This window comes from Ornithorhynchus anatinus, chromosome 13 (assembly GCF_004115215.2).
Source record: "Ornithorhynchus anatinus isolate Pmale09 chromosome 13, mOrnAna1.pri.v4, whole genome shotgun sequence".
Lineage (NCBI taxonomy): Eukaryota > Metazoa > Chordata > Mammalia > Monotremata > Ornithorhynchidae > Ornithorhynchus > Ornithorhynchus anatinus.
In genome coordinates, this window is record NC_041740.1 from 16457947 (window position 1) to 16472547 (window position 14601).

At 45.2% G+C, this 14601-nt stretch overlaps 1 protein-coding gene across 4 annotated transcripts in view; it reads right to left on the reverse strand.

Moving 5' to 3' along the window:
* The window catches only part of LOC100075248 (amyloid beta precursor protein binding family B member 1 interacting protein), a 111155-nt gene that overhangs the window by 53513 nt on the left and 43041 nt on the right, over positions 1-14601 (reverse strand). Inside the window, exon 1 of one of the 4 annotated variants that reach the window (XM_007667754.4) lies at positions 7533-7631. The exons of 2 other annotated variants lie outside the window; for them this stretch is intronic. The gene's annotated coding sequence lies outside the window, so the exon portion shown is untranslated. Of the gene's footprint in view, positions 1-6909; positions 7124-7532; positions 7632-14601 lie in introns of those variants that run through there. One more of the 4 variants, XM_007667755.4, reaches the window with a different exon arrangement.

The following is a 14601-nucleotide window of genomic DNA, read 5'->3' on the forward strand; positions in this document are numbered from 1 at the left end:
TTAGAAATGACATTTGTTGAGCCTTTTGGGCTACGCAAAGCCACCCCAAAATGAGTCAAGGATTACCCAATCCCAAGCTACCTCTAAAGGTCAATGATTTTGGACTGGACACTAAGAGGCCGAGAGGCACCTAAGCTTAATTCTGGTCACCCCTACTCCGGGTCCTCCTTGGGACTGAAGAGAAAATGTGAAAGACCAAGAGCCCTTCCATGGTCAATTGCATCAGGTTCACATTCACATTTAATGCCCTCTTAAAACCCCAGCTCCTACAAAAACCTTCCTTTGACTGATTTCCCAGCACCCTGAGTCACATCCTTCTTAGTACACATGAGTCTGTGGATGCTCAATTATTTACTTTGACCACTTTCAGTTGTAAGTCTTTTTTCTGTATGACTCTCCCATTAGAGTGTAAACTCTCTACGGGCAAGGAACATGACACTTCTTTACTCTGAACTTCCCAGGTGCCTAATACAGTGTGCCAAATCAAGTGTGCACACAGTAAGTGCAACTTCTTCTACTTACCTCTTGTTCACAGTAACAGCAAGATTCCTTTCTTTCTGCACGGAGATTTTAGTTTTCAGGAAAAGAACACTAAAATTTTGATCCTCTGGTCTAATGAGGCAGTTGGCCGTTCTCCGATGAACCCAAGAGGTAGAGTTCTTAAAATTCTAGTTTGTGGCAATGAACCTAACGTTTCTCTATCCCAGAGCCAAACCAAACACTACCTTGTTTAGACTCCTGACTGAGCTCCTAACAAATTAGCACTAGCCACCCAAACGTGGCACCAGGCCAAATCCCCGCTCAAAGAGGAGGTGAAGGATGAATTTACAACTGCCTTCATAGACAGGTTAATTGATTAGCAAAACCCAGGCAGTGAATCTTAAAATCTTTTCCTCTTTTTCCAAAAACTATCACATCTCAATTACGTAAATTATTTAAGTCTCTAGAAGTGACAGAGCCTGTAATGCTCCATTGCATTTCCCAAAACCCAATTCTCCTGGGGTTTATTGATGAAGTACGAAATACTCACCAGGAGCCCTTTACTGGGCACTTGCTTGCAGGGCCAGTCGATAGGATTACTGAAAGCTGCCCTGGTCACTTGATGATGTTGGTATTTGTTAAGCGCTTACTATGTGTCGAGTACTGTTCTAAGCACTGGGGTAGATACAGGGTAATTAAGTTGTCCCACGTGAGGCTCACAGTCTTCATCCCCATTTTACAGATGAGGGAACTGAGGCACCGAGAAGTTAAGTGACTTGCCCACAGTCACATAGCTGACAGGCGGCAGAGCAGGGATTAGAACCCCTGATTTCTGACTCCTAAGCCGGTGATCTTTCCACTGAGCCACGCTGCTTCTCACTTGATTCCAGCTCAGTTGAGCAATGCAAAACTAGTGCTGCTGCTTGCCTTGGGGGACAGGACTTGAACCGTTAGGCACCATTTGGCTCAATTTCACAGTAGACTTTCAGGAAGCTGCTGATAAAGCTCTGCTTTAAGGTGCCAGGAGTCACTGAATGATCCACTTGTCCCCTGTGATGGTGGGACCAGAGAATCACAGGGATGGAGGGAAGTCCAAAAGCCAACTAATTTCCTCCAATCTTATCCAAATCACCAGAGGCAGATCTGTGATTTCCCTGATTAAAATGCACCTCACTCCAATAACTAAACACCTGCAGTCAAAACGTTCTCTCATTTATTCCTGGATCTTAAAGTCGTTACTTCATCTGTAAAATGGGGATTAAGACTGTGAGCCCCATGTGGGACATGGACTGAATCCAACCTGATTACCTTGTATCTAACCCGGGGCTAAGAACAGTTCCTGGCACCTAGTTAGTGCTTCACAAATACCATTTAAAAAAATGTGTTACATACAGGCAACGTCTACATTATAAACCCTAAGCTCCCTAATCAAGTCCTAGGTGCCCCAAACTGCTAACCTTTGATAACCTTGCCAACTACTCTGTTGGTGAAACAGAAACCAACCAGGTGTGAACTTCCTAAAATCCTTCCCTTGCTTCCCCACTCTACTAACCCTTCGCTCCTTTCTCTCCTCCGTCCCAAGCAGTCTCAAGAGGCAGTCTGCTGCCTGATCTCTAAATCTACCCCTCTACCTGTGCCTCTCATTCCATCCATTCTCACCTCTTAAAAATGCTTACTCCCACTCTCTTCAACCTCTCATTTTCTGATGGCTCCTTTCCCTTTAAACCATGCTGAAGTTTTCATTGAATCCCACAGCCCCAATCTCCCAGGTCTCATTCTCAGCCAAACTGCCTTCACTTATACACCCACAACTCTCTACCTGAATGGCAACAATCAGGTTTCTGCTTTCTTCCATTCCACCAAAATATTTATTTTTATTGATGCCTGTTTAATTGTTTTGATGTCTGTCTTCTCCCTTCTAGACTGTGTGTGGACAGGGACTGTCTCTCTTTATTGTTGGACTGTACTTTCCAAGTGCTTAGTACATTGCTCTGCACACAGTAAGTGCTCATTAAATGCAACTGAATGAATGAATCAGAATCAGACAGGGGACAGAGCAGTAAAAAGCTGGACGAATGACCACCCCAACTTCATATGGAGCAGGGTTTATTAATAATAAGAAGAAGAATAAGAAGAATAGCATTTGTGAAGCACTTAATATGTGCCAAGCACTGTTCTAAGCCCTGAGGTAGATCCAAGGTAATCAAGTTGTTCCACATGGGGCTCACAATCTTAATCCCCATTTTCCAGATGTGATAACTGAGGCCCAAAGAAGTGAAGTGACTTGTCCAAGGTCACATAGAAGACAAGCAGCAGATCTGGAATTAGAACCCACATCCTCTGACTTCCAAGCCCGTGCTCATTCCATTAAGCCACGCTGCTTCTCTGGTTCATATTTTCAATATGGGTCTTGAGTGAACTGCTCCTTATTCAATTACTTTGGTAAAAATTTCTGCCTGGAATTCACTGGAGAATGGCAAACTAGTTATTTTTTGCAGGACTGTTGCCTGCCTGCCTCTGCTATACATTTTGCAACTGGGGATTACAGATCAAATGTTTGGAGTTCGGGGGCTGGGTGGAGTGCTCTGACCCTGTGATGCTCTCACACTGAATGCTGTGGCAATTCTGCCTTGGCCTAATATTTTTATCTTTTCCCCACCTGCTCTACACACCTTCTAGCACATGAAGTGCTAGAGTTTTCTCCCTGGAGTTTCAGATCTCAGTACTGTTTCATTCTTCCTGTGCAACTTGAGGAGGGGATTGTTTCATTCTTTAGAAGACGGTATCAAACCAATCTGCCAATCCTGTCACGGGGGAAATTTAGGCTTGTCAAGGACTCTCCTTGGGGTGCCAGTTTGCTGTTCACGACCCTGTGGGTATAAATGGAAAAGCCATGTAGCCTAGTGGAAAGAGCAAGGGCCTGGGAGTCAGAGGACCTAGGTTCTACCTGTATCTACCCCAGCACTTAGTACAGTGTTTGAAACACAGTGAGTGCTTTGCAAAATACAATTATTATTATTTATTAAGTGCTCATTGTGTGTAGAGCACTGTACTAGGTGTTTGGGAGATTACACTCTAACAGAGCTGGTAAACACGTTCCCTGCCCACAACGAAATTACACTCTAGAGAGACATTAATATAAGTGTGTGTGTGTGTGTGTGTGTGTGTTGTGGGACTGAGGGTGAAGCGAATACCAAATGTATTGTAAACCCATGCAGAAATAGGTCCACCAGAGTGTGAATTCACCAAGTGAATGCTTCAAAACCCAAAGTGACTAGCGTGGCTGCCAGCTAACTCAAACCTAGGGATACACCCTGCCCTTAATCTGAGACCTCCCAATTCGTGAACACGAACTACCGGGCGGGACCAACATCCTGTTTAACCACAAGGAGAGGCAGTAGGTAGTAGCAGTGCACAGATGGCCACTCTGAAGGTGTCCAGTATTGATTGAGTGCAGAGCATTATACTAAGTGCTTGGGAGACAATAACAAACATGAATTTGCAGCCTGGGGCAGGGGAGGAGCAGACATGAATATAAATAAATGATGTATAGTTTATGTACATAAATGCTGTGGGGCTGAGGGTAAGGAGAATTCCAAATGCCCAAAAGGCACAGACCCAAGTGCATAGACAAGACAAAAAGGAGAGGGAGCCTGGGAAAAGAGGGCTTAATTAGGGAAAGCTGGAAAGTCACGACCTGCCTTCATTTAACACTTTTTCCTGACCGCATTTCTTCTTGTTCTCTCACTTTGTGATCATGCATGCATAAGAAGCTACATTAGCCTAGTGAAGTTAGAGGGCATGGGTTCTAATCCCGGCTCTGCCAAATGCTCTGCATACAGTAAGCACTCAATAAATATAACCAGGCACTTGAAAGGGTACAATATAACACCGTTACAGAGCTGGTAGACATTATAAAGGCTGCTTTAGTCACTGGATAAAAGGAGTAGTTTTCCAAGACTCCTGCTGCCAGCGGCCCACCCTATGTATCCCAGAAGGGATACCCAAAAGCTTCCTGCCAACAATGTATCAATTAATTGTATTTATTAAGCACAGTAAGTGTGCAGAATACTGTACTAAGTTCTTGGGAGAGTACACTATAACAGAAGTGATAGACATGTTCCCTGCCCAACGAGGATGCTCTGTCCCTCTGGCTTCTTTCCCCTTGCCCCTAACCCCAGGACTCTGCTTCCTGAGATGGATGTTACACCAGAGAGAAATACGGAGGAGTTGGGTGAAAATTCCCACTAGCACCTTGGGAATTTTCACACTAGCAACTCAGCTTCCCACCTTCTCTCCCCTCTCTAGCCCTCCACTCTAAAAGTGGCTGGCTCAGAAACACTGACAGAGGGGGAGAATTTTGGTGGCAGTAGGAGTCCACTAGTATACCCTTCTCCCTGCCTCATTCCTCAAACCTTCCCCATATTCTGGTTGCATTTTCCACATTGTTGGACCAAATGATTCCATCGCTATCCACAGTTTAAACTGAAAGCAGTATATTACCAAAATATTACACAGTCCCAGAATTCAATTCCACTTTCACAAAGTGCTGGCGGTGCTAAACTTCATCATTTTTGGACTTTCGGAGCGCAAAGTCATTATCCATCAAAAGCACAACAAAAATGACCAAAAGTGCCATTTTACTGACATTATCTCAACTGATGGCAGTTAGTATTATGTGCATTAGCAAATGAACTATCTTGTTTAAAGCACAGTCTTAGCCAAATCTAATTACACTGAAATCACAGGAGGTGGACTATTGTTCACTAATGTCCTTTTGCCTTGAAAGAACCTGAATCAGTTTTGGGTGGTTGTTTTTTTGTACACCGCTAATTAGTTTTTGGAGGCATCATCACGATAGTGCATTAAAGAAGCACAGTCTATTCGGGGTCAGTGCACAGTAAAACAGTCTCCAAGTTGCAGAAAACAAATATTTTACCCAGTCGGGTAACTGGCACCTCACTGACATCTGGTATTTACAACCCGAAGTCAGTGTCATCTGAAAGCCAAAGCCATCCAGCAACAATAACTCTCAACTTCTGTCAAACACAACAGCTTTCTCCAAAGGCCTAGGACCTGGGCATTGTAGGCCTCTTCAAACCTGCTTTTTGTTCAGAGCGAAAGGCCCAGGCCCAACACATCATCCTGCCCGGAAACCAGGAGGCTGTGGTGTGCGTGAGTCAGTCTACCTGCAAGTGACGCCTACGCTGAGGGGTTTTGCAACCTGAGGGTGTTTGTTGTTTTTTTTTCAAATTGTCATAACTGATTCTAATAGGTATGGAAAATTTGGTTGTGTTGATTACCAAGTTAGATTTCATTTCTCCCCATTTATATTAATGTCTGTCTCCCCCTCTAGACTGTAAACTCCTTGTGGGCAGGTAAGGCCTCTGTTTATTGTTGCATTGCACCCTCCCAACCATTTAGTACAGTGTTCTGCACACAATAAGAGCTCAATAAATGGGACTGAATGAATGATTCAATATTCACTTAACCCTAGAGGGAGGCATTAAAAGACATTCATTTTGTTTACTGGGGAAACATTATTGCAAGTTGTTAAATCTATAAGGATATCTAGTACAAAAGGAATAAAAATTAAAATTATTGTTGACAAGACACTATGCTATCTGGGAAAAGGATGTTTCTTGGAAAAATTAAGGTTAAATTAAACATGGACAGTTATGACGATTCACCCTGTAATATTTTTGTTTCTAAAAATCAGATGAAGCTATCAATTACTTAACAATTATATAAGGAAAATGGTAAGGGGAGAAGAACATTCTGCTAAATGGATACCCTTAACACACAGTATTGCTAGAAAAAGGTAAAAAGTCAAGAAAGGAAAACTAAAAACAGCAGTTGGGATCATGGTTAGTTTTTAGGGTCACCTACATTATGAAACTGTGCCGAAGGGTGGCACGCTGGTTTTACGGTACTTCTATCTATAAAATGGAAATTACACTACTAGTATCACTCCCTAAAGATGGGCTTTTTAGCCACACCAAGACACACCACACGGCCCGGAAGCAAAGAGCTCAAACAAATGCATTTAGGTGCCACAACATCATAGGTATCAACTCAACCAGCAGATTTTAAGTACGGATGCACGGGTAAAAATTCAACGACAACACTTCTATGAAAGTCACTAGATTTGACTGATAAAATCCTAACGGGACCCTGAATGTCAGGGGTCTGGAATCCCGTAGCTGAGTACCGTTGTCTCCGATAGGAAGAAACTAATGTAACACACTATTACACGGTCAGGCGGACAGGTTGATTCAAAGTTCTTCGTTGAGTGTTTGATTTTTGTTGGCTGGGTATTTTTAAAGCCTCCGAAATAATATGTAATAAAGGAGCCTGTGGTTAAGGCGGGAGAGCCTCCCTGCCCCCCGCCTCGTACGGTTGTAATTTTCTCTAAGTAGGTGGCCTTACTTCTCGGAAGAGAGGTGGGCCCCGAAGTCTTCTGCGAAAGCTTTGCAACCGGAGACGTTGCGAAGACAACCGGTTACGAATACGTCGGTAAAATTCCCCGGGGCATCGAAGTCCGCCGAGCCACGTGAAATTCAGCCAGCCACGGGGAAGGTGGAGGAAGCGAGGATGCCCAAGGCAGCGCTGCTCGTCAGCCCCCTTGGGATCCCTGGGTTACCCTGGCCCAACGGGGGGCTGCTCCGTTTTTTTTTAAGCGAAAAGGAGCCCCAGCGAAACCCACCGAGGGGGAAGGAAATGCAGGAGGGCGGCGTAGCCCCACCGCCGGCCCAACGATGCCCGGGTCGGGGGCGGGGGGTGAGGGTGGGGGGGACCGGGCTCCTCCCCCCAAGACGAAGCAGCTCCCGGGGGGCGGGAAGTTGTGCAAATGGGGGAAACCCACCCTGGCAAAGGCTTGCCCGGGCCCGTCCTGCACGTTGGTCGGGGGGGCAGGCCGGCTGGGGGGAGGGGGCATGGGGAGCGGGGGGGAATCCCTTGCTTGGTGCCCACTCCCGGCCGGAGGGAGAGTGAACTTGGAGGGCTGGGGGGAGCCCCCTCCCCCGCCCCGAAATGCCCGGTTGCCCGCTTACCTTGGCGGCTGCGCGGTGCACGGTGAGTGGGCAGGTGGGCGGGCGCCCCGGCCGGGAGGGGTGACGCTGCGTGCTGCGCTCCGCCCAAGCCCCCGGTCCTCGCTTCTGGTAGGGAACGGGGTGGGGAGGAAGTGCGGGCCCCCGCGCAGGCCCCGATGCCCTGCCCACCCACGGGGCTTCCACGGGAGGCAGCCCGGAGGGCGGCTCGGGGGAGGGGCCTGCTCCCCTGCCCGCAGCCCTAGCTCCGACCCCACCGGCCCCGCGCCGGGGGAGGGCACGGGGACGGACCCCGGCCTCTTCACTTCTTCAAGTCGACCACCTGTCTGCTCTGTGACCTTGGGCAAGCCACGTCACTGCTCTGTGCCTCGGTGACCTCCCCTGTAAAATGGGGGATGAAGACCGGGGCAAGGACCGTGTCCAACTCAGTTACCTTCAAATAACCCATTGTTGGGCGGGGACTGTCTCTAGCTGGTGCCGAACGGTACTTTCCAACCGCTTAGAACAGTGCTCTGCACACAATAAATGCTCAATAAATACGACTGAATGAACAAATGAATGGCACTTGTTAAGTGATAACGATGGTCTTTCTTAAACGCTTAATCTGTAACAAGTACTGTTCTAAGCGCTGGGGTATACACAAGATAAGCAGGTTGTCCCACGTGGGCTCACCGACTTCATCTCCATTTTACACATGAGGGAACTGGGGCACAGAGAAGGTAAGTGACTTCTCCAGAGTCACACAGCTAAGTGGCGAAGGCGGGATTAGAACCCATGGCCTCTGACTCCCAAGGCCGTGCTCTTTCCACTAAGCCAGGCACTGTTCTAGGCGCTGGGGTAGATAAAAGTTAGTCAAGATGGACAGAGTCCCTGTCCCACATAGGGCTCACACTCTTATTCCCCTTTTTACAGAGGATGTCACTGAGGCCCAGAGATCTGAAGCAACTTGCCTAAGATTACGCAGCTGAGATGTGGTGGAGTGAGAATTAGAACCCATGACCTTTTAGCTCCCAGGCCCATGCTCTATCCATTAAGCCACACTGCTTCTCCAGCCATCTACCCCAATGCTTAGTACAGGTCCTGGAACAGAGTAAGTGCTTACCTGTGGACTAGTTGTGGGCAGAGAATGTGACAGCTGTTATTACTGTACTCTCCCAAGCGCTTAGTACAGTGTTTTGCACACAGGCACTCAACAGATAATGTTGGTATTTGTTAAGCACTTACTATGTGCAGAGCACTGTTCTAAGCTCTGGGGTAGATACAGGGTAATCAGGTTGTCCCACGTGAGGCTCACAGTCTTAATCCCCATTTTACAGGTGAGGAAACTGGGGCACAGAGAAGTGACTTGCCCACAGTCACATAGCTGCCAAGTGGCAGAGCCAGAATTCGAACCCATGACCTCTGACTCCCAAGCCTGGGCTCTTTCCACTGAGTCACGGTGCTTCTCTATACAACTGAATGAATAACAAATACCCCAATTTGTTATTATTATTACCAACTCTACTGTAATGCACTCTCCCAAACTTGTAAGCTCATCATGAGGAAATTGAGGTCACACTGTCTACCAATTTTGTTATATTGTCCTCTCCCATGCACTTAGTACAGTGCTCTGCACCCATTAAGTGCTCAATAAATATTATTGATTGATGTGGGGGGCGGGGAGGACATTGGTAGGGAAGAACTGGGGCAGTTACAGTGCCATTTGTTCCATCTGCCCCATCCCCACTTGCCCTGAATACCCCTTTGCTGTTCCCTGATTCTACAGAAAAACAATTATTAGCTTCCTGTCTACAGCCCTTTTCCCCCTCCCTCTTCCCAAGCCCCCCCTTCCAGGAAGCCTTCATACTCCCCCCCTCCCCTGGGTATGGGGGTGTTTCTAAAGATGTTAAAATCTTCACCACTGACATGACACGGCAAAATTAAAAAGGTGGTTTTTTGGGTTTGCGTGGTTTTTTTTTTTTAAGAGGCCAGTTTTAAGCAGAAGTGTTGCAATGTGAGAAAACAAACCAAACCAAAAAGGGATGCTTTTGAGTCTGACCACCTTGTATCTACCCTAGCAGTCCAATGCTTGGCACTGAGTAAATCCTTAACAAATACCACAATGATTATTATTATTTTTCAGGTATCCTCTCCAAGTAAATGCCAGAGGACCCTTTAAACTAATATTTATATTGTAAATGTCTTGAGGGCAGGGGCCCTAGCTCTTATTCACTTGTATTTCTCTTTGAACTTAGGACGGTGCTCTGGATATGTCAGGAGCTCAAAAAATAAGATTAAATGATTTATTATGGAGGGGTCCATTCAAGCACAGGCTTGGAGAAAAACCACCGGAAATGAAAAGCTGCAGGAAATGGGTTGCCATTAGTGGACAGATAGAGTGGTTTCTCATGGACCTTTTCCTTCTCCATTGCTGGATAAAATTTCTTTATTCTTTCCCTCTGGTTTAAAACTTTTATAAGAAAAGGAAATATTTCATGAGGAAATTGAGGCCACTTGTCCCTGGCATTTCTTCCATTTTAGCAATCAAACATTTTTGACTGAATACACCAAGTGTATTTAAACAATTATGTTTTTCCTCACATGCTGAGTTCTTCCATTTATGTACTGGGATTCATCTAAAATCCATTCATACATCTCTAGATGATAGAAATTATTTGAATAATATAATGAAGGATTGAAGTTTCAGCAGATCTGGGGCCCTGGTTGACCTGGCAGAGAAATGGAGAATTACACGGAAAGACTGAGTGGAAGAATGTAGAAAGCTAAACCTGCTCTCCCAACAACAACATGGAGTTTTCACACTGCCAGTCCAAAACCTAAGAGGATTAAAGATGGGAAGCAACATAGACTAGTGAACATGGACTAGGCCTGGGTTCTAATCCCAGCTCCACCATTTGGCCATCATGTGACCTGGCCAAGACACCTAACTTGAGAAGCAGCGTGGCGCAGTGGAAAGAGCACGGGCTTTGGAGTCAGGGCTCATGAGTTCGAATCCCAGCTCGGCCACTTGTCAGCTGTGTGACTGTGGGCAAGTCACTTAACCTCTCTGTGCCTCCGTTCCCTCATCTGTAAAATGGGGATTAAGACTGTGAGCCCCACGAGGGACAACCTGATTCCCCTGTGTTTACCCCAGCGCTTAGAACAGTGCTCTGCACATAGTAAGCGCTTAACAAATACCAACATTATTATTATTATTATTAACTTTTCTGTCCCTCAGTTACCTGGAAATGGAGATGGTATTTGTTAAGCGCTTACTATATGCCAAGCACTGTTACCTCATCTGTAAAATAGGATTATCCTCCTCCCTCCAGTTTAGACTGTGGGCCTCCTGAAGATCAGGGACTGTGTCAACCTGGTTATCTTCAATCTACCCCAGTGCTCAGTACAGTGCCTGGTACATAATAAGCCCTTAACAAGTACCATAAATGGTGGGACAGTCCCTCGACAAGTGGACACACTTTTTCCCTTTGTTGTTCCAGATACCTTTATTGAAGATGACAATTGTAATGTGAATGTCTACCAGTTTTTGGTCTGCCTTTTTACTTGGTTAAGCGAACTATGGACATCAGATGAGCAAGCACCACTTAAACCAGATCCATTCTACCTACCCTCACACTCTGTGCTTTAAAATCCAATACCACAATCATATTATTCAGATATGCATTAACAATCATCTGATTTAACCCCTCAAGGTCCTTGGGCTCTTAAAAAAATTCCAAAATGTTATGTTCTGACTAAACTTTGTAGGAGCTGAGTTTATTCACTTGACCACAGCCTGCATACTAAGCCTCAGATAAGTGCAATAGCAATCATTAGTAAGAACAGGAACTGTGTCTGCACCAATTACAATGGTTTCTTCCCAATACTTAGTACAGTATTACACACATTGTCAATACTTAATAAATGTTGCCGATTGTTTAGTTAGTTGGAATGATAAATGGATAATGTCCAGCTAACAGAAAAATAAATCAGAGGGCACAACTCTAAGAAGAAATAAGGCCACTGATTGCTTTGGTGTTAGTGAAACAAAATGGATCTCTTCATCTATAATTTAAATTGTTTCATGATAAGGGTGTTTTCCATCTTTTTTATCAAATTAAAATCTTCAGTGAATTGTTTTTGTGCACTCATTTTTCTCAAAGCAGGGAATATATATTGATAATTTATTTAATTCTTAGCACATTCATTGCTTTTATTCCATTATATTTGCCTTTTGATTGAATTCACTTAGATTCTATGTAAAATTTTACCTATTTCCATGTTAAATTTGAAAATATTTAGACTTGATATTGAAAACTGATTCAGAACAGGAAGCTCTATTTTAATGAAAGGATACATCAAGGAAAGATAATAGATACGGCTGTCTTCCCCACTATGATTGACTTATATTCCCCAGGAACACCATAATGCACATGAACAACAATTCTAATTATCAGAGCCACATGATATAGTTGGCTAATCACAGTAACTCATAAACATAAGGAACACTTTTGTATGCTTGTCATTTGTTTTAAATGTCCAGGCAATTCTGGACATTGTTCACCTACAGACTATTGCCACCACCCTGAAATCTTTTTGAATCTTTCACCCTACTTAAGGCAAAGCCAAGTTCAGAAAGCCAATCAAAAACATTCTGCAAGACAGGTGGATTTAACCCCAAACCCACTCAGAATTTGTGCAAGTCAATTTTTGGTCTTTAATGATCTGTTCTACACAGCTTGAATTAACTAGATAACTGACAGGTCTTGACCTTCTTCCGTGACTGACTTAGGGCAGGTACTAGGAGTTTGGTGGCCTGGATAAATCTTACACTCTGGGGCAAAGGCTTAAAGAGTAGAACCACCGGCACCTCTTGTAGTGCTGCTTCTTAAAACATTCCCTCTTGAGGCTGAGACCAGGAACCATCGGTGCTTGAGATCCACACTACCCCAAGCTCAGTCCAGAGAAGGGGAGGAGAGAGGAAGAAAGAGGGGGAAGGAGGAAGGAAGATGGCGGAGGGAGCAGAGGTTTGGAATTTCTCTCTCTCAATTATGGGCACTTGCTCACTCTCCTGTCTCTCTCCAACAGTCAGGGCCGAAGAGGAGTCTCCTCTGTCACAAGCATTTGTGAGTGAGAGAGGGGCACCAGGCAGAGATCTCTATTGGCAAAAGTCTACGCCTTTCCCCTCACATAGGTCTTGCTCCCCACACAGCTCCCTGAGACAGAGAGCTGTGGAGACCAAAGCCCCGCTCTCCACATGGAAGAGGGGAAAGATGAGCGGGTGGAGGACGGCAGACTACATTTGACTGCCAGTTGGGAGGCTTTCCAATGCCTGGCACTTTCCCTGGTGCTGAAGAATAGCCTCCTCCCATTTCCTGGAGGGGATGAGAGTCCAGGCACAGCAAAAGGAACAAAGGGACCCCCTAAGAAGGATCTGTCCCGCTCCCATGGGCAGGGGGAATCCATCTAGCTTTGCACATAAGTGTTATTTAATGAAAATGAAGGACAGCAGTTCTTCCCCTGCCCAAGGGAAGTTGAATTGACTATGTGCATATATTCAATAGCCCCTGAGAGAAGGAGTTTACTCATATTTCCCAAGTTCCTAAAATGTGTCTTGCCAGAGGATGTTTAGATTGCAACATTGGGCCATTTGCTGCAACCGTATCTTGTTACATCCCTTTGAAGCCACATGTGGCACTCTGGGCCCCAGATTAGGAAACTTTGAGAAGTTCTTGTGCCAGATCCTCACAGGCCTGCTGAAGTCGGGCCTACAAGAGTCTGCCAGCTTGAAAGTGTCAACTGCCTGACAACTCTAAGTTCTCCTCATCAGTAGTTTGAGCAGCTTCAGTTAGAATCTAGATAAAAAAGAGAACCCCTGGAGTCCACTTGCAAGAGGAATTCAGACCTCTATGGCTGCCACGGCTAATCAGGACCACTGCTTCAGGGATCTCAAGGAGTTGGAACAATAGTTCAGTGGGTCAGTGGTATATCAATCCAATCCAAATCACTGCGCTCCAAATTAATGGAAGAATACTTGACATGCCTTAAAAAAAGCTAGAGTTGTGTGACTGGTGTAATAACAACAACAACAATTGGGATAGTTTATGGTTCAAATAATTAGTGGGACTGAGGATCTGGCTTTTGCATTTTAATCCTTTAGAAGGAACAAGGAAGCAAAATGCCCTCCCCTCACTATCGAGAAGCCCCTTAGTAAAATAATGCACTGCACAATCTCTTTGAGAGATGGTAATACAGAGATCTGACTTTCACACTATCCATGTGGTGCAGTAGGATTCCACATGCAAGCTTTTCTCCTGTATTTTTTAGATATAAAAAATTAAAATAGAAATTAAACAAGCCTATTTAGAGAACTTTCCCTTTCATTCCTATTGAACAGCATTTTTGACCACCTTTGCAACTTGTCAAAGTTATCCTTTTCCAGTCAATCCTATACCCCAACTCAGCCTCTGCCTCTTCACACTGGAAAGAACGAATCTTACTCTTTCCAGTCTGTCCTCATCTTTTCTGTACCTTCAATCAATCGTTTTTGAGTGCTTACCATGTGCAGAGCACTGTGCCTTCTCAACTCTGTCATGTCCTTTCTGCAATGTGGGGACCAGCACAACCTGTCGTACCCTGGGTGTGGCAAAGTCATGTTTTGAATCAATTGCAGGACGCTGCTTTTTCTTTTGTTTTCATCCATCATCCAAGGCTTTTTCTGCCTGCCTGTTATGGATGTGTGAGATGAGGAAGATAATGTTATACTATTATGAGGCTGTTTATGCTCCTCAAGGCAGGGAGATGGGATGGCCTAAAACACCAAGGCAATGCCCATTGAGTCCTTCTGGGGAAATTCTCCTCCCTTTTTCCTTCCCCTTTCCACTGCAAGCACTGGAGACTACAGGCTGTGTCTTCTACTTCTACTGGAGTCCTCCAAGTACAGCTCCAAGTACAGAGCTTTGCACCCAGGAGGCAATCAGCAAATGCTACCGAATCAGGATTTTGAAAAAGGCTAAAATGCAACTAGATCAGTTCTTCACCACCCTTAAACTGGGGCCCAGCACATTCAAAGAACTCCAGCTCCAGGTCGGAG